General features: G+C 51.5%; 1 long non-coding RNA gene across 2 annotated transcripts; it reads left to right on the top strand.

Annotated features, from left to right (window-relative positions):
• Positions 1 to 22: 22 nt before the first annotated feature.
• Positions 23 to 27,577, top strand: LOC133210106 (uncharacterized). Of its 2 annotated transcripts, none has more exons than XR_009724858.1 (4): positions 23 to 1,351; positions 16,695 to 16,811; positions 17,985 to 18,132; positions 27,166 to 27,577. It is a non-coding gene; the product is annotated as an uncharacterized LOC133210106 (long non-coding RNA). The 2 variants fall into 2 exon arrangements; XR_009724857.1 differs by lacking the exon at positions 23 to 1,351 and adding an exon at positions 15,477 to 15,752.

Genomic DNA, 27,577 nt, shown 5'->3' with positions numbered 1-27,577 from the left:
AAGGCTGTAGCAGCCACATCCCTGCCTGCAAGGGAACACAGCACAGCTGAGCTTTGCCCCTTGAGCAGAGCCCAGAGGCCAGGATCTAACATCAGAAGAGTCAGAAGTTGGGTCAGAAGGCAAGGATGAGAAGCTGTGCTTCTCCCTGTCTCTGGGAATTTGGGAATCACAGCACCACACAGAAACCCTTGCCCTGACACCTCTTTGCATCTTCCCGAAGCCAGAGCCCGCCGCAGCAAGGCTGGATGTGCCGGTCACAGGGCGAGCTCCGGGTCGGCTCCTTGCGACATCCCAGCATCCCTTCCCGCTCCCTCCTGCTCTCTCATTAATTGCGTTTCCCGTCCCTTTGTGAGCAGGAGCGGGCAGCTGTGATGGAGCAGCCATCTGCAGCGCCCGCCCCGGGAAACAGCCTCGCAGCTGCGCGCGCCTGGTACCGGCGGTACCCGGACGAGGTCATTCATCACCAGGAGCCCGGGCAAGGAAGCTTGGCAGGGAAAAGGGAGGATGGCAACCACAGGAGGCAAACCTTATATATACTCTGCCACAGCGGGTGCTGTATCCGCAGCCTCGAAGCTGTTTTCCTCCTGCTGTTACAGAAGGATGGCATGCGTTCCTTGTGTCCCGTGTGGATGGAGCAGCCCCAGTATGCCTCCATCGAGCCTGTCAGAGGGAAGAATGAGCCATGCCCCAGGGCCAGCTCTGTCCCAAGAGCTAGGAATGGGATATGGCAAGGGCATCCCTTCTCAAGAAGCATGGCAACAGGGGATGAGTGTTTAAATCAGCAATGCAGCACATTGGGTTATGTTGGGTGGTGATGGAGGGTGCCTTTCTGGTGCACTCATGGAGGCCTTTCCTTCCCGTCTTTCCCTGCTCTGTAGACTCACGTATGCTAATGGGAAATTACAGAAGAGAGCAAAATACGTGAGTTCAGCCCTACAGGTACTTATGGGCCTCTGACTCTGCTGGCTCTGGTTACGTGAAATGCTGCTGAAGGCTCTGACCCGCTTTCCCCGTTGTCTCTCCTGCAGCAGGTGAAGGTCCCCATCATGGATGGCCTTGGAGCGAGGACACAGTGATGGGGAGCTCATGTTTGCCACCCGCATCCTGCTCCAGCTTCCCCGTTATCACAGACAGTGATGCCCGTAACAGGCTCTTATGGCTCTAGTCTCTTTTCTTGCCCTCCCAGTTCACCAAGAAGAGAGTGGGCACCAGGAGCTGATGAGGAACAGGAGGTGACCACCCCAGAACCCTATCTGCAGGACCCTGGACACAGATGCCACCACCAGACCCATCACTGGACACAACTTTGCTCCTGCAAGCTGGGATGCAGTCACCTTCACGGCAGAAAGAGGTGAGAGCCAGGGGAGCACGGCACAGCCTCAGGGGGGGACAGGGCATGGGGGTGCCCATGTGGAGCAACACGACTCGGTCCAACGATGTGCATCCAGACTGTTTTTCCCTGCGGGATGCCCCGTCTTTCCTGTTTACTTGTTATGCTGGAAATAGAACAGTAAATAATTTATCGCCGATCGGTTGGCGCACGTCCGACCCGTCAGTGAAGTTGATTTTAACTGGCCAAGTGTCAGGGCAAAAGGCCAGGAACGCTGTGCTAGGGAACAGTCAACACCACAATTAGAAGATTAACACCTTGTTTAGTGGTCAGATACTGTCAAGTGGTAAAAGATTGCTCCGGTTCGTCTCTATAGAGCATCGCTCACAAATTACCTTATTAAGCAGGATCCTGCTCGCGGTCGGCTCCCTGCACCTGTGTCCTCAGATATTCCCATTCATGGTGGAGAGGAGGCCGGGGCTGCGCAGCTGCGGGAGCATTATTCCCTCTCCCCATATTTGCATCTCAATGAGGCCCTGATTAATATTTAAAGAGCCAGCTGCCCCAGCCACCTAGGGAAGAGAAAAAGCTCTGTGAGGTTCCTATTTATTTCATTTATTTTTTTTCTTAGGGATAACACTCACTGCCCTTTATCAAGTATCCTTCATTTTTACACACACGCACCCCTCCCCTATTCTTTTATCTACAAGGGAAAAAAATGCCAGGGAAAAAATATGAAACGCCATTAAGGAGTTATCAGTGAGGGAGTTGTGCTGCTCTCAATGCTCCTCAGTCCTTTTGTGCCATAGTTGCAGCTGCATCGAGCAGGTTTTAGGGGCGGGAGCCCAATGCCGGCGCTGTCGGGCACCCATGGGAACGGTGTCAGCGAGCTTGAGGCCTGGGAAATGGGCAGGGATGGGGCTGCCTCTCTGTTACGGGATGTATTTCCATGCTTCCACTATCCCCAGGCTCCTGTCCTGGAGCCATGGCTGGTGGTGATGTCCCTGTGGTCCTGGGAGGGGAGAGGATGCGGCAGTGTTGCAGGATGCTGATGGTGACACATTGGTTAATGAAGAGAAGCAAGACACAAAGTCATGACAGGAGGGGACTGATCAATTGAAATGCCATCAAAAACCTAAGAATTGGTATTTTCAGTGCCTCCCCAGCACTATAAATCACCAGGAGGTTTTGTTTCCAGGCTTAGAAAGTTGTCATTTTAATAGACCCTTCTCTTGCCATTCTTTTTTGCATTGAGCATTTGTCAATAATCCTCCAACAGCGGCAGCTTTGTTATCCCAACTAATTGGAGTCAAGTAGGGCCAAGAGAAGAGATCGTTCCCGACCGAGCCCTGGGAAAAAAAGCAAAGGGATTTTAATTTTCAATAAACTATGCAGATAAGGAGAAATGAGCAGTGGGGAAGGGGGTCTGGAGGCTGCCTGCATAATGGTGCTGCTCAGACAATAGCAGCTTGAGTTGGCTTAAGGGGACTCGAGTGGGTAGCTGGCAATGCAGCAGCTAATTGGGATGGGGGTGCATGGATCTGCACCCCCCACACCTGCACTGTTGAGGATTTTAATGGGTGTTTCTTGGGTGCATGGAGGTGAGTGAGGTGTTTATGTGACCCTTTGTGCCTCGCTGCAGCTGCGGGGGAAATATTTCAGGTCACACTTTGTTATTTTCATATACAAATGAGGGAAATCAGGGCATCTCTTCACAGTGGGGATGGGATCGCTGCGGGATGAAGGAGTGGACCCAGACTCCCTCTGCCTGTGCCGCTGTCCCAGCCTGAGCCCTGCAGTGACCACTGGCTGCTGTGGGTGCGGGTGCATCCCTGGGGGACAGGGATGCCCTATCCCTGGCAGTGTTCAAGGCCAGGTTGGACCGGGCTTGAAGCACCCTGTTCTAGTGGAAGGTGTCCGTGCCCATGGCAGGGGGATGAGCTTTATGGTCCCTCCCAGCCCCAATCATTTTGTGGCTCTGTGATTCTGGCCAGGGCAGGCACAAGTGTTCTGCCACGCTCCCCTGCCCATCGCTGTGTTTTGACCCCGCTGGTGGCAGTTGGTCTCTTCAGCTGGTGCAGCCTCCAGAGAGGAACCAGACAGTTGGGAGGAGAAACAGAAATCCCTCCAGCTTCAGTGGGTGCACAGAGGCTTGGCTGGATTTGCCTCTCCTGCTCCTGCTGCTGGATGCACTGGGAGCGAGGGCAGTTTTGTGGAAGGATGCAGTTTGCATAGGGGTTTTCAAAGTGATGGGATAAAATATTTCCCTGCTGCACTGTAGCCCTTACACTGGAATTCACCCAGGGCTGGAGGCAGGATCCAGCCTATTCCCAGCTCCATCGGCAGAGGACCAGGGGCTGGAGGGGACCATGATCCAGGCTTCCCAGGGCAGTGCAAGTGTTCACACACCGTGTAGACGAGGCCCTCAGTGCCATGGGTTAGTGGTGGCCTTGGCAGTGCTGGAGTAAGGGTTGGACTTGATGACCTGAAAGGTCTTTCCCAACCTGGCTGATTCCATGATTCCAGCCAGGGACCAGGTGTCAGCACAGGGCAAGCACCCTGTGTGCTGCTCTCAGGGTGTCAGTGCCAGCTCCACAGAACCAGCACCCTGCAGAACAGCTCGGTCCTGCCTTTCCCAGCAAATCCGAGCCCCTGTTAGGAGGACTCTGCACAACCAGAGCCTCCCCTCAGCCGTGCCACATCCCACCGCGATGGGCACAGAGGAGAGGGAGCCGTAGGAAGCTGCGGAGCTGCAAGATGCTTCCCGAGGGCAGGATGGAGCCGGCCTCCAGGCCAGCCCCTTCCAGAGATAAGAGCCCCGTGGGGAGGGGACAGCTGAGCTGTCACCTGTTGGGGCTCAGACACTGCAGCTGTGCCCAGGCTGCTTTGAACCCACTGGATTAGGCAGAGGAGAGTGCCCCGCACGCACTTGTGCTCCGCATGCCAATGCCTTCCTCCTCCTCCTCCTCCTCCCCATGCTCTGCTGGCCATGTGGCCGCAGCCTCCCCAGCCCAGTGTCTCCATTCAGCATCCTCCACACCAGCTCCTCGCTCCTCACTGCTGTCCTGGGGCAACCCCAGGGGTGGCAAAGACCCCTTTGGGTGCTGGGGTTGGAGGCCCATGCGCTGGTGGCTGCTGTCCCTGGGTGGGAGCAGCAGGGATCTGCTCTTGGATGGACCGGGTGCAGCGGTAGTGGAGGAGGGAGGAGGTGATGGTGAAAGCATCTTCAGTGTTTGGGACACTGTGTTCAGATTTGCTGAGTTTTGTTCTTCTTACCCAAAACAGATAAAATAAGAATTCCTAGAGAAAAATAACCAACAATATTTTCAACTTTGGGAGAGCAGAATCTGGATGTGGACACAGCCCAGTGCCCAACTGCACAGTGCTTTTCCACTCATGTTCCCTACTTCCCACCATTGCCCTCCCAGGAGTGAGCTGGAGTGGTGGGACTGCATTAACAGGTGAGTGACAACCCCAGGTCTGCAAACATCCTCTGTGTGAGGTGATTGGGGTGGGTTCCTCTTCTGTTGCTTCCAGTTGGGGTGCATTGAGTCCCCCAGTTTGGGTTCTGAAATTCAAACCCATGGAGACAGACAGGCCTGTTCCATGGTTTGCCAGCAGCACCCAAACTGTCTCCATGCCCTCACCGAGCTCAGCACCACGGCAGGACCAAGGTTTGGTCCATGGGGGTGTGTTTCTTGGAGTGCAGGATTTACGCTGGGCTTTAAAAGCAGAGAGGGAACGGTTTGGGTCTGTTTGGGGGGGTTTAAAGCTTTCTTCCCAGCACTGTACTTTTTAAATCACCCAGTTCCACTGTCTGTTCCCCACGCTCATGCTTTTGGTCTATTTAAGAGCAAAAGTGTAACATTAAGGTGATTTATAGCAATCTCTGGAGTGGGAGGGCAGAGACTTGGCTGTTTTTCCCCTTTTCCTCAGGTGAAAGCAAACCTCGAATGTTAACTCACGAGACATTACACCGCCCGCCCCGTCACTCCTTGATTTACAGGCTCCAATTTACGACTTAAACATTATTATTCCACTCACATAGATTTGTTCCCTTGGCCGTTTTAGTGCTTGTGAAAGGTGAGGGGTTTGACAGCTCCTGGAAACAAAAGCCTTTAATATCTCCCCGAGCGAGGCTCTCCCAGGCAAGAAGAGAGATGCCAGGAGGGCTTTTTCCTCCCTGCTCCAGATATTAGTCACTGCAGGCCCGTCTTAAGCAAACAGAGCAGAAAGTTTGCTTGAGATAAGCCAGGACTAATTAGCAAAGTCCGTTCTTGGTGCCTGGAGAATCCCTTGGGATTATCCTCCGTGGAATGCGAGGCTGGGTGTAGAGGATGCCCATCGCCCCCCTGCCGTTTTCAGACCTTCCCAAATCCTTTTGGACACCTTTAGGCTTCTTGGTGGGGACATGGGGGGACTTGGACTGTGCTCTGTGTGGCATTGGGATTATTTTTAATCCCTTTGGTGAAGTATTACCCCCCTTCTCCATCCCCCCCCTAAATGACACCAATGTTTTGGGCCTAAACTGAACTGGCAGCATGTCTTTAAAATATAACATGCATGAAATACCAGGGAGCAAGAAATCTGCTCTTTAAAGCATATGTCGCGCAGTGGCTTGGAGAGCCGGGGGATTAAAACCTTCGTGGAGCTTGGGAAACGATGCCAGAGCCCCTGCTGCACTTCATTAAAGCACATTTTTGACGCAGCTTGCCTTATTCAATAACAATTTAGCTGACCAAGAACTGAATGCAAAGGGACAGGCAGCAGTGCAGCGGGCTCCTGCCTTTGCCTTTCCAGCATTTTTTCACCTCAATTTGCCATCTGCTGCCCCACTGGTTGGAAGGGGACCTGGGTTGTGCGTGGCCCCCCCAAAATGAGGTGGTGTTGGACTCAGGCTGGGCTGAATGCTGAGGTTCCCCCCATATCTCCCCATCAACTTCTCTGCTCAGTCCACAGCCAGAAGCCCCCAAAATGAGTCCTAAAGTCCTAAAAGCTTGCTCTGGTCATGCTTGGATGGGGTGAGCAGTTGTGTTTCCCTCCATCCCTACCTTTTGGGATGTAACCTTGATGCCCATGGTCATGGCAAAGCCCAAACAGCTTCAAAGCAGGAATCTATATGGTGGATGAGGCTTTGGCACCATGATCAGCATTGGTGATGCTGGGGTGGCTTCTGGTTTTGTTGGCCATGGAAAGGAAATGTGTATTTTTAGGTGGTTTGAATGGCAAAGTGAAAGGAAGAAATTTCCATTTTGAGGAAAAATGGTGTTTTTCTGTTGGAGAGCATGCTTAGAATGGAAAGGGCAAGAATGACTTGCTCTGCCTCTTCCCCCTGGAGGGACTGCAGATGGTCCTGTCATAAATCTGTCACTAAGGTCATTTCATGGAGCAGGAACCCCCCAGTCCAGGAATGATGCTGTGGACACGGGAAGCTCCAGCAGCTCTGGATATACTTGTGTTTGGTATTTCCAAACTCCTTGAAGGCAGTATTCCACATTATGGGAAGCTCACTGGGAGAAAGGAGCCAATTTCAGCCTGGAAGGGTGCGGAACAGCCGCTCAGATGGTATCTAATTGTTTTCATCCCCTTCCTCCACCCGCTCCTAAAGTCAGGGGGGATTTTTCTTCCCACAAATTGGCTCAAAAAGGAAAAGAATTGATCCCAGGTTGGGATTTTTGTATTTCAAGTATTTGGGGTGTGTTTCTCTTTAGCACAGAGGGAACGTTGCAGCCGAGGGCCTGGCTCTATTTAAGATTCCCAACTCCCAAGTGTTTTAAAGCAGGCATGACCAGGCAGGGTGGCAGGAAGCACCATGCAGTGGAGGGACAAGGTTTTGGGGAGCATTCCCAGTCCTTCTCCTTTGCCTGAATCCATATGGGGCTAACCTGCCTTAGGGTGCATGCTTTTTTGGGTGCAGAGGCCCTTCTGTATCCCTAGTCCATGGGTAGACCAGGTGCCCCACTCTGTGCACCCACTTCCTTCAAGGTGGATACAGGGAATTCAAGGGAGAGCAAGCACCAAGGGCTGTTAAACACAAGAGAGGGGTTCTTCAGCTTTGGGTATCTCTGACCATGTCTGTTCCCTCCTGGTGCTCCAGTAGTATCCATCCACTGAGTACCAGACACTGGGCTAGGGGGATGTTTGGGATCCATCCAAGTCCTTACATCCTCCTTCACCTACCCACCCCATGCACCCCATCTCTTGGCCATAGCCCTCCTTATGCCAGGCAAGCTGAGGAGCAGGACAGAGCTATGGGGTCACACGAAGACAAGATGATGCTCCTGAGGTCAAGCAAGAGCAGGAGAGGTCCCAGAGGAGCCAAGCAGCCCGGTCCAAATATGGATCCACCACATAGGTCTCCTCCAGGAGCAGCCAGCCAGTGTTCCCACAATGGTGTCACGCTTCCCTGAATAACCAAGGCGTTCATACAAACAAAACAAAGAAACCTTCAGTCTCTCTGGAGACAGGTCCCAAACAGAGAGCCCGGCCAGGCCAGCGGTGAGGCTGGATGCAGTGAATCACTGCAACCAGCTGGAGTTGAAGCAATTTGGGTCAAATATTCACCCTGGCATCACGCCACCGACTGCTCCTGCGTTCCACTTGTTGTACCTCAGCTCAGGGGTTGCTTTGCTGCTGCTTTTAGTTATTGGTAAAGTCTTGGGGGTTGGAGGTGGGTACCTGCTTATGGACTTCCCCAAGGGATGTGCTGTGTTGGGTTTATTCCTCTTTATTATTATGTCAGTTTTATTCCTGCCTAATTTTTATTGCAGCTGAACACGAAGGACTGCAAGAATAGTATTAGCAAAGAACTTTACTGAGCTATTAATGTTCCCCACGGGTGCAGAGTGGAGTTAGACACTCAGCAAGTGTATAAACAGCTCCATAAAACATGCCTGGGGTATCCCAGTGCTGAGGGGCTGTGGGGAGACTGGTCCACCTCCATGTACCAGTGAGGGCTCAGTGCAGATTCAGCTTAGCAAGGCTGGGCCCTAGGGACCTTCCTCCAGGATTACATCAGTAGCATGAGGATGCTGAGTGTACTGTCTGGGAATCCAGAAGATGAGGGGTTTTTTACTTGGAGATTATGTATATGACAAAATATGTTCTTCTGACTCTTGGGCTGCCTGCAACAAGGGATGTGCTGCAAAAGTGATGTTGCCTGGTTTTCCAGTACCTGGGAATTGGCAGCTCTGTGGGCTGAGGCAACCACAGGGCTGGGCTCTTCCCATCTCTGCTCCGTTTCATACGTGATACCATAGCCAGAGCAGGGAGGTGTGTGTCTCTTCTGCAGAATGGGGACAAAACCACCCTGCTCAGTTCTCTGGGCTCTGCTGCACCAGGGATATGCCAGGGATCCCATGGCTGTGGCAGGGGATGGGATGCAGTGGGGATTCTTGGCCAGCATTACACACATGGGTACCACTGTGAGGATGCTCTGAACAGGGCTGGCTTTATCCATGTTGTCCATTTCTCCTTAGCACTGCTCATGCTGTTTGGGTGATGCTTTAAGTAGCTGTGGGATTCAGCTTTGTATGGCAATAAACCCTGGTGTTTCCAAGCATTCCTGGCAGGGGGTTGTATCCTTAAAGAGAGTGAGGTGTGAGAAGGAGCAGGGGGATGCCCTTAGGAACCCTGCTGAGGCTGTGAGGGCACACAGAGAGGGAAGGCAGGGCAGGACTTGGATAATCAACTCTACATGGGCTCTTGTTGCAGGAGCAAGAATGGGGCCAGGAGCTTTCCCTGTGGGGGACAAGCTGCTGTGCACAAGTGTTTGCTGGCAGGCTGGGGGCAGGCAAAGAGGATCCAGTTCCTCAATGGGAGACTAGGTGGAAAACAGAGGTTTGCCCCAGGGCAGCTGGGGATTAGCCTTGGGGATGTGTGGAAGGAGGTGAAACATGGGGCTTCCTTCGGTCAGCATCACAGGGACATAGTTGAGCACCGGCCAATGCATGGCGCAGGCCAGCGCTCCGCAGACAGACTCCACCTCCCGAAACAACCGCATTGCATCGGGCTTGGCAGCGCTGCTCCCGCTGGCAGCCCCCTCCAAACAGGCTCAACACTGAGCTCATGCCGAGGAGCCGGAATAACCTCTTGTCCCAGGAGGGCTCTGGAGGAGGGAGCAGGACTCGCATCGTTTTGGCGTTGGTATCGGGTCTGTCCTGCAGGTGCAGCATCCTATGGAGCACCCAGACTGGTAGGAGAAGGGGGATTGAGCTGAGCATCACCCTCACCACTGGGTGCAGAGTTTAAGGAGACTCCAGGTCTCTTAGTGTCTTTCACCACCTTTTGGATGGAGGAGGGAAACTGGGACAATTCCTTGTCCCCATTCCCAACCAAGCTTTGGTGCCTGTCAAGCCCATCCAGGGCTTTTGGCTGCCAATGAGGGATGCTCAGAGGGCCTGGTTCTTCCAACCAGTATCAATGGCCAGCTGAGCGTGGGGCATGCTGAGGAGTGAAGCTTCTTTAAAAGGCCCCGAAAAGGCTCCCAAAAAGCCCCAAAAATTTCAACATTTCAGCAAGAAACTGGAATTTTAGTGTGGGGAAAAAAAACCAAATTGCAATATCAGTGGGGATCTTCAGTAAATCACTGAGATCCCGCATCCTCCCCAGGCACAGAGGAGCCTGGAGCTGCTCCAGAAATGCAGTTTTAACCAAAAGAAGCTAAAAGAAACAAACAAAAACCCAACAAACCCACACTTGGCTGTGTTTTCATCGCCCCCTTCCCCCTCCTGTTTGATCATCTCTGTCTTGTACAAGCCTGGTCGAGGCAGATAACTGAGGATTCGACCCATCTTTTCAAAGTAGCCTCGAGGAAGAAAGCAGCCTTTGTAAAGGGGTTTCTGAAGTTCTCTGTTCTGGGAAGGTTGGAAATAGCACAAAAACATCCTTTCTCACTATATTGTGTCGCTTCCAGCTCTGAGCTCCACCACGACCCAGATGTTTAGATGCTGATGCTGGAAAGGAAAATAAGAGCCATGGCGAGAAAGCCAAGGGAGGGGGATGCTGTGTGAAACTTGCTTCTAGAAACTGCGCTGCTTGGGGTACAGCATCCCTCTTTGCAAAGCAGGGAAGAGAACTGGAGAAGGAGACTCGGATATTATGGGTGAATATCTTAATTTAGTTGGTTTAGCAATGACTTAGCCAAGCTGCACATCTCCATACGGGCAACCATATAGTTCAGCTTTAAGACAGTATGTATGTTCAGCCTCAAATGCATGCAGGGTTTGGTACTATTAAGCATCTTTTCCTGCCTTGAGATCCGATTCTCCCTTTTTCGTTGCATTTTTCCCAGGTTTTCCCAACTTTGGGACAATGATTGGTGTGAGTTTATCGGTCTGCTTTTAAAATTATCTTTATTCAGGAGGAGGAGAGACCTCCTTAGGTGGACGTGTGGAATAACTCTGTCATTACCTAATTGATTGGACAAGGAAAGTTAAGTGTGAAACTCTTCTTTATTGTGTGTATCCTCTCTCCAATTATCCCATCTCAGCAAGAACACCTCCCAGTGTCTGCTCCATGGTCCCTCTATAATAGTCCTGCCCCAGCAAGCACCGCTGCAGATGTCCAGGCTGCTAATCCAGCCCTTCCAGAGGGGTCTCAGCTGGAGCGCAGCAAAGTCCACATTGATGTGGGAAGGGGTTGACCCCCAGCTCTCCCAGCCCAGCATTGGTGTCCATCCAGCTACTGGGACATGTGTCCAGCTGGATTTTATGTTGGAGAGAAGGGACTGAGTGCACCCAGATGTTGATGGCAAGGGGGAAGCTGCAGCATCGCTGTCCCCTTGCCCTGCAGTGCTGGGCAGAGAAGCATTAGTGGGGATCACAGCATCACCTCCCACCCATCCTGAACCCACTGCTGCCAGAGCACAGGTTGTCCTGGCCAAACCCCGGAGCAGGAGGTGGGAGCTGAGCTCGGCCCTGCTCTGGCAGGCAGAGGAGCGAGACGAGCTGCTCCGGCGCTGACTTTTCAGAGCCTGAGCCCTGGCTCTCACCACGCTCCTGGCTATGGGCTCATCCTGGCTGCGGAGGGGAGAGGGGACGCTTCCATCCTGCGCTCTCCTGCCTATCCGAGGGGTTAGGGCTTTACAAACAAAGCCTGCAGAGGTTGAGCTGCTGGAGCGACGAGGCTGATTCACCGTCTGCAGAGGCAGGCGGCCACGGAGCAGCAGAACATATGGGCTGCAGGGTGGGAGGAGGAGCTGCATTCCCTGCTCACCCACAGACCCCGGGAATAGGGCATACGTGTGGGATGACCTGCACAGGGAGCCTGCACATCCCTGCCCTGTGGTCAGCCTTTGGCTCAGAGCTTGTCCGTGGTGCACGCGTGGTGGTTATTGCTTTGGATGGGTTGTGGGTCAGTCCTGCTTCCCAGCTCCTCCACAAGCTGCTTATGGTGGAAACTTAGTTGTCCCTGAGAGGACACCCCACCACCACCACCATGGGCTTCCATAGGGCTGCGCTTACACTTGTGTCTGCTGCAGGTCACAGTCCCAGAGGGGTGATCATGGACCCGCATCCCCGCTCCCACCCTCCCTTTATCCCTGCTCGTGCCTAATTCAATTTGCCTCTCCCTGAACAGTTCCCCCATAGCTTGCCCATTAACAAATGGACTTGGCTGGAGGCCTGGCTGACCATTTGCACGCTACCCCTGCCAGCCGGGCACCCGCGAGCCGCGCCGGCGCTGCCAGCATCCCGCATCCCGCATCCCGCTATCGGCACCCAGCCGAGCGCTGCCAAATCCCAGCGGCGCTGGTGCCAACTCGGAGAGAAAGGGGTGAGGGAGCTGCACACAAAGAGTGGTTTATAGCCCGGCCGGGCACCTGACACGGGGAGGAGGGAGGGCTGGGACGTGCTCAGCTCTGCTAATCCCCAGTTTGAGTTTAATGTTTTTTCTCTATATTTTAATCAAAAGCACAGCAACAGCTGGGGCTGAGGCTTTCCAGGAGATGAACTCATGAACAACTGTTCAAAATAACTTTATTCGTGCTGCTATTAGATCAGTCCACTGGGGAGCAACCAATTCTTTTGCATTACTCAAGGCAGATAAGGCTGGGGCAGAGCCGAAAACCGCATGCAGCAAGGGATAAAGGGCACCTCGTGGCTCAGGCATGCTCCATGCACCCATGGCAGCCCCCAGCACCCATCCAAGCTCCCTGCATGGTGCCGAGGGATCATGCTGGGGGAAGCAGAGCAGGTTGGGGGTGATTGCATAGGGATGTGCAGGTGTGCAGGCACTTGTGTGCTGTGGGCAGGCTATTTGCAGGCAGCTCCGTGCCATTCCTGCCTAAAAGCCAATTAACAGTGATGCTGCAGAGCTAATTGGTCTGTCTGAGGTTGGTCTGCCCAGCTTGTGCTGGCCACAGCATCAGCACAGGGGAACGTGAAGGGTTCATGGAGCAGGACAGGTCGTTCACCCTGTTCCCATCCCACACGTCTTCAAGCACCTTCAGCTGAGGAACGTTCCTGCTTTCCAGCATGACATCAAGCGAACCTGAGTGTGGGATCTGTTAGCCAGCAGGATAATGTCCCAAGGGAAAGAAAGGTGGAAGCTAAACCACTAAAAACTGGGCTGCAGGGAACAGGCTGCCCTGGCCAGGAGACAGACTGCATGATCTCATAGGTCTTTTCCATTCCTCGCTCCTGTGACTCAAAAACTCTTGTCACTGGGGATGTGTTAAAAATAGGCTGGATGAAACAGGAGACGGTGGATGTAGGGATCAGTCCTGCCTTGGCTGGGAGGCAGGTTGGCCTAACAGGACTTTTCCATCACGTTGTTCCATGATTAACCGAGACAAGAAAAGAAGAAAGGAAATTGATAAACACAATAGCAGTTCCATCCAGGGCTTTGCCTTAGTCAGGTTATTAGAGCCCTGACATCATGTCTTGAAAAGAAGACTGGAAAGAAAGCTCTAGCAGATAATATCTGCTCGCTGGGGATGGAGAGGGGCACCCATCCTCTTTGGTGGTCCCCTCCCCATAAAGCTGTTTCTCCTGTTTCTGCAGGGTCTCAAACAGGAGCACGTAGCTTCCAAGGACACCTCACGCCTTCTCTTCAGCCCTTCCTGCTGAAATCACCCCTCCAGAAACAAAGCATCTTCCAAAGGCATCGAGCTCTTTGGGAAGTTTAATTCCTGCCAGGTCACTTCATCAGAACAAACCCTGGGGGGTTTGGGTTTGGCTTCAGCTCGGGGGGTGCAGTCTCCGCACAGCCATGGTCTCCCAATGGATGCTCCACATTGGATCAGGTCCTCACCCCCACTCTGAGCTCTTCTGGGAGACCTGGGATTCAGACTAGCCTGAGCTACAGCTATTCCCAACGGCCCCACGCTCCAGAGGTGCAGCTCAGGTAAGACAGGATGTCTACGTGATGTAAATGAGGATTTCCTCTGTCCCTTTGGCATGTATGGCCACTGTTGTGGAGCGGTGTGAAAGGCAGGAGCAAGGGCGCTCAGAAACATCTCCTGGCCTATGCACCCCTCTCCAGCCCTCACCAACAGTGTCAGGAGCTCGGAAGTCACTGTTTTGGGGAAGCAACTGGAATATTCTCCTTGTTTCTCCCCTAAATGGTCTCCACTAATGGAAAGTCTCAGTCTGGAACTGATTTGCCTCCAGTCGCTAGAGCTGCTGCTACTGGGAATTTCGTAGGAGTCCGCAAGGCCTTTAATCTCTTCCTCTACAAATAGGTGTGACGTAGAACCCAAATCCTGACCACCTCGTGGTTAGCAGCCTTGTGGCACTTCCAGCCTTGGGCTCCTGGCCCAACTCCAGCTGGGGAATTTGTGTTCTGTCTCTGCATCCATGGAAATCGGAGCTGCTCCCGTCCCGTCTGGCTGCTCCCTGGAACAGCCTGCCCCAGGGAAGGATGCATTGCAGGGGCAGGATTTGCTTCTTTGTTCATTTTGTTTCTTTAACAAGTGATGTTTTTTGCCTATACAGCCCTTGTGCTGCCTTCCTCCCCTCCCAGGGCTGTTCCTTGTCGCTCACATCCAAAATCCCAAACAAAATCCCATCTTATAAAGGAGAAATCCAGAGGAAGGCACACAGCTCTGCCCCACACTCCAAAGATCTGACCATCTCCAGCCGAGGAAGCAACCTGGTTACATCCAGACCTGGCGTGAGGCTGAGTGTTTCTGGGTTGAAATGTGTTACAAAAGCTATTGCAGTATTCAGAGAGCAAAGGTTTGACCATTGCACGCAGAAGTTCTCACGCAGCATCCCTCTGGGGCCTGAGAAGGTGGGATAGATACTATAGATAGATGTTAGACAGCAAAGGTTGTGATGCTGATGTACCTGGAGAAGCTGTGGCTGCCCCATCCCTGGCAGTGCTCAAGGCCAGGTTGGACACAGGGGCTCGGAGCAAGCTGCTCCAGTGGAAGGGGTCCCTGCCCGTGTCAGGGGTTGGAGCTGGAGGAGCTTTAAGGTCCCTTCAACCCAAACCACTCTGTGATTTTTCCTATATTCTCTGTGGGCTCAGGGCATCCTTACAAATCCTCCGCATCCCCCCTGTCACGATATGCAGGCGACAGTGCCCTCTAGTGCACCATGACACCCCACCCCACCCCATCCCCCCACCCCATCCCCCCCCCCGCCCTATCCCCCAACCCCTTTAGCGCCATGAAATCAGCATCTCAATAGGTAGGACCATGTCTATGGCATCCCCAGGCCCCCCTTTCCTGCTGTCTAGGGGTTCCTTTATTTGAAATCAATAAGGTTCTTCAGCAGCCCATTGAATTTCTTGTTTCTGATGGGATCCTGGTGCTTCTGCCCAGCTGAAGTGTCCCAGCCCCAGGAATGGGCTCTCATGTATTGGGGCTGCACTGGGGTGCAGGTAGGTGTTGCAGAGCAGCCTGGCACCACAGGCTTCTGACCCTTTGGTGTTCCTGTCCCCTATTCCCATACAAAGGAGGGTCTGGCACGCTCACTGGCTATGTGATCCCGAGGGATCAGCTTCATAAAATATCTTAGGTTTGTAGTTGGACTCCATGACCTTAAACCATCATTTTGGGTGGTGCCTGGAGATGTCAGGACTGTCGGTCTCAGGTGTTACCCTGCTGGCTGCTCCTGCAGGAAATGTTCATCTTCCCGTTGCTGATGGATTTTTTAGCATCAAAGAACAGTCTGGGTTGGAAGGGACCTTCAAGGCTCATCCAGTCCAACCCCCCTGCAGTGAGCAGGGACATCTTCAACTAGATCAGGTGGCCCAAACCACTTTGAGCCTGGCCTCAAATGTCTCCAGGGATGGATTTTTCCTCATTCTTATGCTTGCAGCTTCCTCAGAGGATGAGGTCTGTGGCAAAGTGGATCCTGCACATTATGGAGCAAGTCATAACCTGCCTTCTCCAGACTCAAGCACTGTGTGATGCTCTATAACCTGCCCTCACCTTCCATCTCTCCACACTTCTGGCTCCTAGGATACCAGCCCGGTGAGTTGTGAGCATCCCTGGGTGTTGCTTCACCTAAATGTTAACTACAAGCATCTTGTTAATTACACCCCCCTGCATTACTTGCCTTGCTTCACTCCTCTAGCTCAAAATCTTGCCTAGGGATGAGAGGACATGGCTGGATGTCCACTGGGCACCCATTGCCACCCCAGCCTGTGCTGTCCCACTCACCATGGGCCTTTCACATCCACCTCAGCCAAACATTGTATTCTGCTGAGAAGTCTGTGTTTCCTGCCTGTTAAAGCAGACTGAACTCCCAGCATGGCACAAGCATGATGGAAAAGAGCATCCCACTGCTCTCCTACCTGGGAACGACGAGGAGGTCTCCAGCAGGGATGGGGATGGAGCTGTTTGGTAACACCAGGACACGGAGAGGGTTGTTGGCGTTCACAGCTCTCGGTGCTCTTTAACCACGTGCACGTTTGTTTTCCTTGGCTCTGACAGGGAAATGTGCTCCTCGAGGACTTTTCATTAAGCAAAGTATTTATGAGAGAGGATGAAAATGGTGTTTTACTGTCCGAGGTTTCCGTCAGGGCCATTTCTTCAGAGGTTTTACTCATTCATCTTGGCAAGGGCTGAGAAAAAACCTCTCCACTGACACAAAAAGCTGAACCTCCACATTTGGAGCCGGTTGCATCGTCCGGTTCCGTCCCCAGCATGGAGCAATGCCCGGAGTAACGACCCGATCCCCCGGGATTCAAAACAAAGGCGAAACACCTCCCAGTTTGTGTCCAGTGAAAAATAACGTGTCCGTGATGTAAAGTGTTGCTGGGATTTGATGCTAATTTTAGTGGTCACCTTGGCTGCGGCTGAGGAAGTTGCCGGTGCTGCCAAGAGCAAATTTACCTGATGATGAATGAGGAATCGGAGGATTAAATAAATAACTATCAGCAACACCTTCTTTTTCCCCTTCTTTTTTGGCAGGTCGGTGTCATCCAAGGTCACACATTTGTGCAGGAGAACAACTGCCAGAGCTCAGTGCTTTCAAATCATCTTTAACTACAGAGCAGCATCTTTAAGCTCTGGGTTTAATATGAAAGAGTAAAGCAGAGTCTTCCAAAAGTTCTTGCCCATAGGTTACGCTTCCATGTCGGCATTTCTCTTCTTCCCTCTTTGTGCTCAGGCTTGGAAGAAGGTTTCAGTGAACGTCTGCAAGCATTCCTTGTTTTCCTACTCAAAATCAGTGCTGAAAAATCCCATCCTGGGTACCGACCACTCTGTATTTTACCTTTTTCACGGAACTTTTGGGAAATTGTGCTCCAAGATGGAGAAAAAGGAGGAATTTTTTGACAAAACACAACAAATCCCAACCAGCAGCAAGCCCTTGGGATTCCAGCAGCAGTTTTCAGAGCACGGGAAGGGTTCCTGCCCAGCTCTCAGCACAAACTGGACCAGGCTCTGCTCAAGGGGAGGCAGACGCTCGTGTGGAGAAGAAGCTTCCCTCTGAAGTGCACTGGCCACCATCACAGGATGGATATGGGACCATGAGCCTGAGGGAATGCAGCCATTCCCACCTCTTTATGATTACTTTTCATTACTCCAGGCAGGAGTTTAGAAGGAATGAGTGTTTTCAGGCTCATGGCAGCACAGTGATAGGAAACAGAGCATTGGGATGTGCCTTTCTCTGTGTGCTTCCCAGAAAAATGGCATGAACCCAACACAGGTTAATGGATCTGGAGGAAAAGGGGATCACTGCTCCAAAGACAGCAAGTGGAGCTACCTAATTAAGTAAAGCAGCAAAAAAATAAGAGCAGGAAGTTCCCTTGTTAAATAAAACATAAGTTTTATTCGATGTGATACAGTTCTGCAGCTTTGGAGGTGGCATTGAAGGATTCTGGGGTTACTTTATGTTCTATTTCACCCGCAGAAAATGAGGATGTTGAAAGATGTGTGAGGTTACAGAAACAACACAACTACAAAGGGAGGTGGACAGAAAGCGTGTGTCAGGTGAAGCAGGAGAGATGGGGCATGGCTGAATTATAGCAGTCCTCAGAGAAATGATAAATGGAAGCTGTAATTTTGATTGGGAAAAGGGGCAGATCATGGGTGAGGGAATAAAATCATCAGGAAAGCATAAATCAGAAACGTGGCTGATGGTTGGGAGCAGAAATCGTGTGGGTCGTATATAATGTGAACGTCTTCTGGAACATGATGTGGGGCACTGCATAAAGATGTTCTGTTCAGTCATGTTAAGGTGAACTTTCTCTATTACAGCTCCATTGACTGATGCCCTGAGAGGAATCCTGGCATCCCAAGGATGATTCTTCCCTCCATCCCCAGGCTGAGGCCACATTGTCTGCAGGAGCTAATGGGACCCTGGTGGAGATTCCCCCTGGATGAGCCTGCGGCTGGTTTCCCAGGAGTAAGAACTGCCTTTGCAAGGTGATGGGCAGAAGGCTTCTGTCTGCATCTCAGACAGCAGGGATAGGGACTTTCTTATGTGTCTGCCAGCAAAAGCAGCCCCAGGAAGACAGGAATGGGAGATGAGGGAAAAGATTTCACCAGCAGGTAAATGTTAGCACTGTGTTTGTAAGCCTCACCCTTCCCCTTCCCAAAAAAACAGGGAAATCAGGAAGAATCCTAGCCCAGACTGTGGGTTTATTATGGGCAGTGTCCTGTCCCCCACCTCTGTGCCCAGACTGGAGCCCAATGTCCCAGCCAGGTCCCAGATCTCCATGGTCGTGTCAAGCCCCTTGGCCACAATGGCTTGGGCAGAACATCCCTTATTCCTTGCTCTGCATTTCAAAAGGATGAGTATCCCTGGAGGATTTTCTGGCATGTATGGAATGACTCCAGGTTTGTGTGAGCAAAGAAAAGGAGTGGAAATGAACTGAGCATCTTTCCATGACCCATCTCTACCACCACATGTTTCTCAAAGAGCAGCAGACTCGCAGCACCCCACATGTACCACATCTTGCCCTGACAGCCAGGTTTGTCTCTAAACCTGCCTGGTTTCTTTGGGTTGGAGTCCATCTACCGATGCCTTTTTTAATGCCAGAAATGCCTCCATGAGCCAAATTTCCCTTGTAGTTGTCCTTTGGATTACTTTGGAAAATTGCATAAGCCCTGGGTTAGAGCTGGCTGCGCCTCTCCTCCGAGTGCCTGAGGCTTCATGGGGCAAAGCCTAAAGAGCTGTGAAATGCAGAGATATAACAGATGCTGACATGCAGTGAAAACACTCAGGGCAGGAGCCTAAGATAATAAATCTGAAAAATTAACACGTAGGAGAAGGCAAAAAGGAGCAATATGTTTTGGTAATCATTCTGAACTGCTGACCCCTCCTCCTGCAGCTCAGAAAGCTCTGGTATTAAGCAGATGTCATTCAAGCCATGATTAACACATTACTGAATTTCTCCAGTCGTTTCATAAAGCGTTTTACATAACATGCAGGTAATTGCTTCCAAATGGCAAGGTAACAATGTGGGCTTCTATGGATGGCATTGTTTCCAGGATCAGGTGAAAACCCCTCTTGTTGCCTTGATATCAGGTGAAGTCCCACTGCGAAGACATCGCGCCCAGACGGCTGCGTTTCCCATCCCTCCTCTGAGCAGCAGAGACAAAGAAACAGGCTGGGAAGAGTCAGAGCCTTCAATGTGGGGATGGTTTCTGCCCTTCAGATGTCTGTATGGGCAGCAAACGGGCCTTATGGTGCAAAACCGTGCCACAGGTATATGTCTTTGCTGTGATTTCTTCTTTTCTTTACTTTTCTTGCCTTTTCTGTCATCATTGCTGAGTGCAAAGAGGTGGTGGAAAGATCAGGGTAAATGGGAAGGTCTGGGGTGCTGCTCGTCACAGAATCCCTTGCCCTGAACCCAAGCCACTCTCAGAATCTGAAATCATCCATCATAAGATCAGGGAAAGAGTCATCCCAACCAGTTTATTTACTGGGGAACTGCCGTGCTGTGCAGCTGCGGGACTTTGCTTTGCACCGGTGCAGGATCTCACTTGTTGTTCCAGTGTCAGTGCAGGAGTGAGGTGTGAGAGTGATGGATGCTCGGGGACGAGGGAGCCTGACAGGCTGCAAACCCAGTGCAGGCTCAGAGGATTGCTGGCTAATGGCTTCCAAGGCTGCAAATGAGCTTCCCAAATTATTAGAGCTGGAGAACAGGATCCCTCTAAAACAACCAATCTGTCATGAGACGTATCCTGTGTCTGTCAGAGGCCGGTGTGACTCCGTTGGGAGAATCCATAGCAAAAATCTGGGGAGGGCTGTAAAATACGCATGTTGATGTCGTCATTTTGACATGACATTTCTTTTTAGGCAGCCCTAAGGGCATTTGTGCTGCCACTGAGGTGGTGCCATCTCTGCCAACAGCATCTGCTGTGGCTCTCGCTGCTGCTGAGAAAGCAGGATTGTCCTGTGGTCTTGTGAATGGGGACAAGATGTGTCCCATGTGCAGATGCTGTCAGTGCAGTGCTCTGAGGCAGACCACAGACAGCCAAGAACCACAGTAACATGGTTGGGTTACTTCATCTCCCTGTACTCCAGTTCCTTGGCTGCAGAAGAGGGATTGTAACAGCAATGATCCCTCCCAGACACTCATGAGCTCAGGTCTGTGATGGCTGAGGATGCACAGGTAGGTTCACCACAGGGTTATCCTTGTATGATATTAATAGTTGATGCCAGAGCCAAGACCTAGGTCCCATGTCAAGACCTTGGGCACATTTTGGGTGCCTGAATGTAGGTGCCTGGTGCCATTGAGGTGCCCTGCAGGACCTTACCTGGCTTCCAACTGCTCTTCCAGCAGGCTCAAGTGTCCCATAGATCCTGCAGCTCCATGGTTTGTCCTGAGACCCCAGAGCATCTCACATGGTACCATTTACTCAGGGCCCTGGATCCCACCCTTGCTTCTCTGGAGGGTGGGTTGCACTGTTTTTGACCACTGCCCTTGGGTCTCATTGGTAGTCACCTTCATGCCATGGGCTGATGGGAGCCACCATTTGTGGCACCAGCTCTGAGGTTGTGTTGGCTTTCCTGCACCTGGGAAGTTTGGGCCTATTCCCAGCAGCACCACCCCTATCAGCTGCTATGGACAGAGTGATTTATGGGCACATTATTAAACCCATATTTTCAGCCTCAGAGCATGGGGGAACCAGAGGGTGGTAGAGGAGACAATGTGCCCAGGGAGGATGGGGGTGCTCTCAGACCACCTGGCTTCTCTATGGAGATGAACAGCAACAAGGTTGGGTAACGGGCTGGCCCAAACCACCAGAGGAGACACTGGAGCAGGTCTAGCCTTGCTCAGGAAGAACAGGTTAGCTAGGAAACATCTACCTCCTCCTGTGCTTAATGTCATTCATCAGCTGCTTCTGCTCTCCATCACTGTCAGGCACTGAGTTTCTGCACGTGGATGGGCTGCTCAGAGACAGGGGAGATGCTGATGCTGTCCAGGGGGAGGGAAGCAGATGGTGAAACCCAACCATGCACTTTCTGTGAAGCACAGCATATCAGAACTACCGACATGCCCAACCTGCCAGTGGGCAGTTGGGTGCGCTCAGCATCCACAGGGCTCTTCTCCAATGAGCTCATCCCAGTTTCCAAGCAAACACATGGAAAACATTTGCAGGGCACCTGCTCCTGCACCTTCACACCTGGAGACCTTCTGCCTTCACCTCTTTGAGCGACTGGCTGGGCTCACTCATCACCTCTGGGACCTGGCCCTGCTCCTCTGACCGGTTCATCACCCAGCACCAGATGGGTCCCTCATGCTGCTGGGCACACTGAGACATCTTGTGAGCATGGAAGTACTGGGGCAAGACCAGAGATGAAAGGAAACGTGGTCATGCACAGCCTGGGATGGCAGTGGGCAAGGTTGTTTGGAGGAAGAAGACATATATCTGTGGATCTTGGTTGCTATGTGTCCTTATGGGGCTGCTAGAGATACTGGTGTGTGCCAAGGATAATGGCTATCTGTTCTCCAGTGCTTTACAGAACAAATCCCATTTCCCTGCCCTCCAGTCCAAAATCCCTGAGGTCAGGGAAGTGAGAAGGCACCAAATAGTCTGGCACTGCCCAGTGTGGGAGCCAGGCTGGCAGGAGGAGGGTGATAGCTGGATAAAGCTCATGGAGATGGCTGATTTACCTTGACATTGTTGGGCTTTTCTCACTGCTAACATCTGTGATAGGGCAAGAGGTGTGAGGGCATCTACCTGTGCATGGGCTGCAGCATGGAGGTGACCTCTCCATGAGCCAGCACTGAGCAGCTCAGCGAGAGCACCGCTGTGACTGCTGAAATGGCCTGGCAGGAGGGCTTTAAATTGCTCGATGTCTCTGTACTGAAAAGCAATACCTGCTGAGATGAAACCGTTTGGCCTCCTTCCCCCTGTCTCCAAGGCAAACATAGACAGTTCTATTCATACCCACAAGAAATACATATTTCAGCATTTGATTCTTTTGCTGCGTGCTTTGTTTTATCTAGCGCCATGGAGCTTGGACGTCTTTTTCATCTCATATTGTGCTTTGGATGCAACCTCTTTTATTCAGCCCTCTTGCTGCCTTCATAAAGAATAACAGCGGCAGTTGTTGTTTTTTCCCCTGGAGCATGGGCTGCTGTAAACCAAAGGGAATCTTCCTGCTGAAAGAAGGAGAGGGCAGGCGGGATGCTGCCGTATCCATTTCCACAGCAGAGCTGCAGCCCTCCAGGCCGAGCAGTTTGGCTTTCTCGAGCCTTCATGGAGAGCAACAAATTGTCCTATAAAGATTCTTTTCTTGCGTTTTATTTTTCTAAGGAGACAGGCCCAAGTTGTGAACTTGGGACTAAAATCTCCTGCTTCTTAAATGGACAACAAAGTCCATGATGGAAGCCATGACACTGAAATCTAATGGGGTCTTCAGGTTCTGCTTCTCTCCCTCCCTAATCTGCATCTGAAGCATCCTTTTCCTGGCTGTGGAAAGCCCATTTTGTGGGCTCAGCTGGTGCCCACCTCATGCAGCCTCTCAGCAACTGTCATAAAGGAGAAAACCTTGCAAGGGCATTTCTCCTTACCTTCCGTTTGAGAAGGGAACATGACTTGGCCCCATGTCAGGCATGGAAGGATGTGGTCCAGCCTCACCTCCATCTTCCCATGAAGGTAATTTGGGGTGAGGATGGGAACTGCTGCCCCCAGCCTTTTCCTCTCCACATCCCACTTGGAAGTCATGCTGTAGGTGTACCAAAGAGCCAAAGGTCCATGAGCCTTGTCCCAGGGCACCATCTCTTGCTGTCTGTGCCTGTGCTGCTCACATCTGTGCTTCCCCCTGCTTATGCCATTAGCTCTGCAGCATCAAGTGCAGCTGGTTTCAGCTCCTCAGGTCACCAGGTGCTGGTAAATTGTCTTCCTGGAGATCAATCACCTCCCATTTGCCATGTGAAACACCTGGGCTGCCTGCATGGAATAGCTCTGCTGGACACCGGGGAGATGTTCCCATCCATGGTCGTGCTTGGGGGACTTTGGGAAACAATAAGAAAATCAGGGCCCCAAATTAAGAAAGGGAAAAGGCTGGGTGGGGAGGCCTGGACATGCTCCTTTTCATTCCCTCTTCCCTTTCCTTCCTTCCTTCACAGGGCTTGCTCTGTTCCTGGAGGTGGACAATGTCCAGGGTAACGTGTGTTGGAGCTGTCTTAAGATGCAACAAAGAACTTCCCTTAGGCCTGAATTATTCAGATACTCCCATTTTAGTTATTTCCACCCTGGTTATAAATAATGTGCTAAGCAGAACTTTCATCCGGAAACCTTTAGGAACTGGTTCCCAGTCATCCAGTTTGGATTATCTCCCAGACAGGTTGCTGCAAACCACACCATCCTTTCCCTGTTGGGGTTATTGCCATGGTGATTTCCAATGGCCATGAATGATGCTGGAAGCAGGAACATCTTGTGGCAATATGTTGCCCTTGAACCTTGAGTTGGGGATCGTGGGGTTTAAGGCATTTGAAAGCTGTGTCTGGAATCTGTGACTCGTGTAGTGCTCTGACATGAGAGAAGGGATGCTTTGAACCATGGTGGCTGTGGGAGTTCACCAGAGCAGATCTCCTGGGACTCATGGTGTCTGCAAGGCAGTGTCCATCAGTACCTTTCCCAGCTCTACGATCTGGCCCTTCATGCCCAGGTAAATACATTAACCTCTCTTTGTCTTGGACTGCCCATAAGTGAGGCCAAGGCTGCCCTAACTCTTGTTTTCCCAGTTGCAAAGGGCCAGGTGAGGAATGGCCGACCTCATCCCTGCTAATGGAGCTGCAGATCCAACCCTCTGGCAGCCAGGCCAGGATGGGCAGGGTTGGGAACAGCATCTCTTTGGCCACATGCGTCTCTTCAGCTGCACAGACCACCGAAGACAAATGAACTGGAGGAAGCATTTCCTCTTCCTAAGGCTCACACCCGGGAGGTTTCTGTTCACAGTGTAGGTCAAGAGTTGAAAACTGAAGAAGAAAGGAAAACAGATAGAAAGATCCATCTTCCCTTATAAAATCCCCAGGGCAGGGGGCATTTGGAAGTCATTTTTCACTGAGCTGAGAGCTGTTGCTGACCCTTTAGCAGACATTAGTCTCTTCTCAAACCTCATAGTTTAGGACATGGGGAAGTGTTTTCCCTCCGTCTTGTGCATTGGAAGGGGAGCATTATCCTGGGTGCAGGACGTGTTGCATTTTCCTTCACGCGGTTTGGGCCTTGGGGTGAGGTGGAGCTTAACGGAAGTCGCTCTGTTTTCTGTGTGCAAACACTTTAAATGCATTAGGGCTGAGATGCAAAAAGAAATGAGAGGCTTGGACTTGCTGGCATTAATGCATAGGTTAAGAGAGACAGCATTTAAGGGGACAAAACCCATGCAAGAAGAGGAAGGAGAACTCCAGCATGGCTAAAGGGAATCTAAAGAGAATTCCTTTCTGGAAGGCAGTCAAGAAAACTATTTTCCTTCTGTGTTTCTGTCTCTCTTCTTCTGGCTTATAAAACCACCTTGGCTCGGGTATTCCATCAGCTCTGCCTTTTATTAGAAACCCCTGCTCCGGTTGTGTGGATTTCATGCTGTTACATGAAAGTAAAATTTTATGGCCAGAAGCTGAAATTAGGAAGGAAACTTCTTGTTGTTGTTGTCAAGGCCTGCATTTTGTTGGTAGTCCTCAGGGGTTATTTATTTGCACTCTTTCTAAAGCTCAGCCAACTCCTCTGAGCTATTGTGGGGGTGTTTGTTCCAAACAGGTGCTAATGTAGGGGAGGCTGAGCCCTGCACAGAGCAAGGGGATGGGTGATGTCCCCCCTCTGGTGCTGTGGTCACCTCGAGCAAGCAGGGGTTTCATGGCTCTTTCGGAATAGGACTTGAGTGTGGGAGAGCAAATGTTCTATTGCATGGGACACAGGTCCTGGCTCTGCAGTTTGGAATGGGCTTGTGGTGGGAGCAAAGTCACTGTGCAGAAGTGTGAGTGAGCTGTCAAAGTGACAGAGGGGAGACTGAGCTGAGCTCTTAGGCAGAAGCTCTTCCCTGTGAGGGTGCTGAGGCGCTGGCACAGGGTGCCCAGAGAAGCTGTGGCTGCCCCATCCCTGGCAGTGTTCAAGGCCAGGTTGGACACAGGGGCTTGGAGCAAGCTGCTCCAGTGGAAGGTGTCCCTGCCCGTGGCAGGGGTTGGAGCTGGATGAGCTTTAAGGTCCTTTCCAACCCAAACTCTGCTATGATTCTGTTCTTTCAGCCTGCCCTCTAAACCCAAACCTGATAGATGATAGTTTGGTTTGAGCCCATATTCAACCCCAGCTGCTTGTTGGCTGGGTAGTGCCAGCACACCACAGCATGCCAGGAGTGGAGCTGGGCTCCTGCCACGTCCCTGCTCCAGAGACACTCGCCATGGTTGGGATGGGGGACGTAGGTCAAGCCCCATGGCCACTCCGTTTCCTTCCAGCCCAAAAGTCTGTGCAACCTACTCCTGCCCTTGGAAGATTTACAGAGCAGCAGTAAGTATTTCACCAGCTCTTTATTAATAATGCAGCAATAAAAAAGGTGCAGCCTTTCTTTCCAAGGACTTGCAGAGCCCTTAATAATCCAAGGAGGGATTTGGCTCCCCTCAATAGATAGTCTACTGGTGGGCATGCTTTACAGCCCCTTTGTTGGAGCGGGGCTGTTCCCCCATCATCAAAGTGCGAACTGAGGCTCTGTGATGGGCTAGTCCATAAATCTCTCCCCTCTAATCCTTTCCTTTCTACTGTTCGCAATCTGGGGGAGGAGGGGATGGACTGGACTAGGCAGGGCAAAGCTTTAACCCTTTGTGCTTTCGGGGATCTTCTCCTTCGGAGCAGAAGAAGAGGGTGAGTGGAAGGGGGGTTGTTGCACAGCAGCTTTTTAGAAGCAGGGAGTTATATTCAGCAATTAAACCCCAAATGACAGTTTAAAGAGCTCCTCTGGAAGTTTAATAAGTCCACCACTGTATATAAGAAATAAATCTGGCTGCATTACAATCACTTCAAACTACTTAAGCAATAAATGCAGAACTCTGCTCTTATTCAAGCATTATATGGGTAACGTTGCTTCACTCCTCACTTGGTTTCCAGGGCTGGGATGCCAGAGGAGGACCCAGCTCAGCATTCAGAGCCAAATGAACGTTGTGAACATCACAGGTCTGTGGGAGGGGGTGATGCAGTGCTTCAGTTTGAGGCCACATTGAGTGTGAGGCCAAAACTAAACACTTGTGGGCTTGGAAGAGGTGAAGAAGCCATGTGAGTGTAATGCCAAAATCTCCTTTTGCGCTGTGGGTGGTGATGTGTAAGGCTCTCAAAAGAGGTGTTGCATCCTGACTAGCTGAAAGCTGATCATCTTAGATGTGGAGGTGATGGGGGAGCTAGGTCAGACAGTGATCTTGACCTTCAGGTGTTTGTGCAGACACCTTTATCAAGGCCGGGTTTGATTGACTGGGCTGGTGCTGTCAGGCTGTGACACCAAACCATTTCTTGGTTGTGAGTGGGCTTTTAGCCTCCCACTGGGGGTCAAGAACAGGTATGAGGTCCATCAGCGGTCACCTGAGGTTCGTGCAGGGAATCTGGGAGCAGACCTTGAGTGTCGTGCAATCTGCTCTACCAGTTTCCAACCCCTTCTGGCCCTGTTGCCCTAAGTATGCCCAGTACGGGATACCTCTGTGCCAAAGAAAGATGAGAGCAAGGCCGAGGCAGGATCTGCTGGTCCCGTCCTCTCCTTCTTCCCCTCCAGCTGCCCCATCTCCATCTTTTAGGCATTGCAGTGGTTGAAAAGTGAACTTTGGGTGTATTTTATCATGAAGGATCCCGGGCTTTTTAAGCCCAGCTTTATAAGCAGTGCTGAAAGGTCCTGCATCGGGCAGAGGTCTGCTTTTGAAATTGAACAAATTGTGGGTTTATGGCTCCCGTGGGGGGGGTTGTGCTGTAAATCTCCCAGCATTTATCACATCTGTTCTTTCCCAGCCAGGCTACCAGCATCCCGAGGAGGAGAGGGAGCAGGAGCTGACACTTCCTGACACTGGCTGCTCTCCTGGCCCCCGGGAGCTCCTCAGGAATGGTTTTAAAGTAATATTTATGGATGATCCTGGTGGATCGGGCCCTAAAAGGTACAGAGAAAGGGCTGTTGTTCATTACCATTTGGAAACTGTGCACTGAGGAGTTCCCTGCGGAGGGGCAAAAGCAATGGAGTGAAAGTGAAGCAGCTTTCAAGTTAATCCAGATCTTTTTGAGCATTGTTGTTGTTGGTAAAACTCAGAACCTTATTTTTGATGGAGAAAAAAAAGAATTGCATTTTTGGAGATGGTTTTCCTCAAAATGGTTTTCTTTCCACCATTCCATGCTGAGGTTCCTTAGCAAAGATATTTGTTCTTACTCATATA

Source organism: Neopsephotus bourkii, unplaced genomic scaffold (assembly GCF_033783945.1).
Source record: "Neopsephotus bourkii isolate Nb327-2 ecotype Australia unplaced genomic scaffold, CSIRO-AGI_Nbou_v1 NB_384, whole genome shotgun sequence".
Classification (NCBI taxonomy): domain Eukaryota; kingdom Metazoa; phylum Chordata; class Aves; order Psittaciformes; family Psittacidae; genus Neopsephotus; species Neopsephotus bourkii.
The sequence above is the reverse complement of the archived record's forward strand: the minus strand, read 5'-3'. Positions and strand labels throughout refer to the sequence as shown.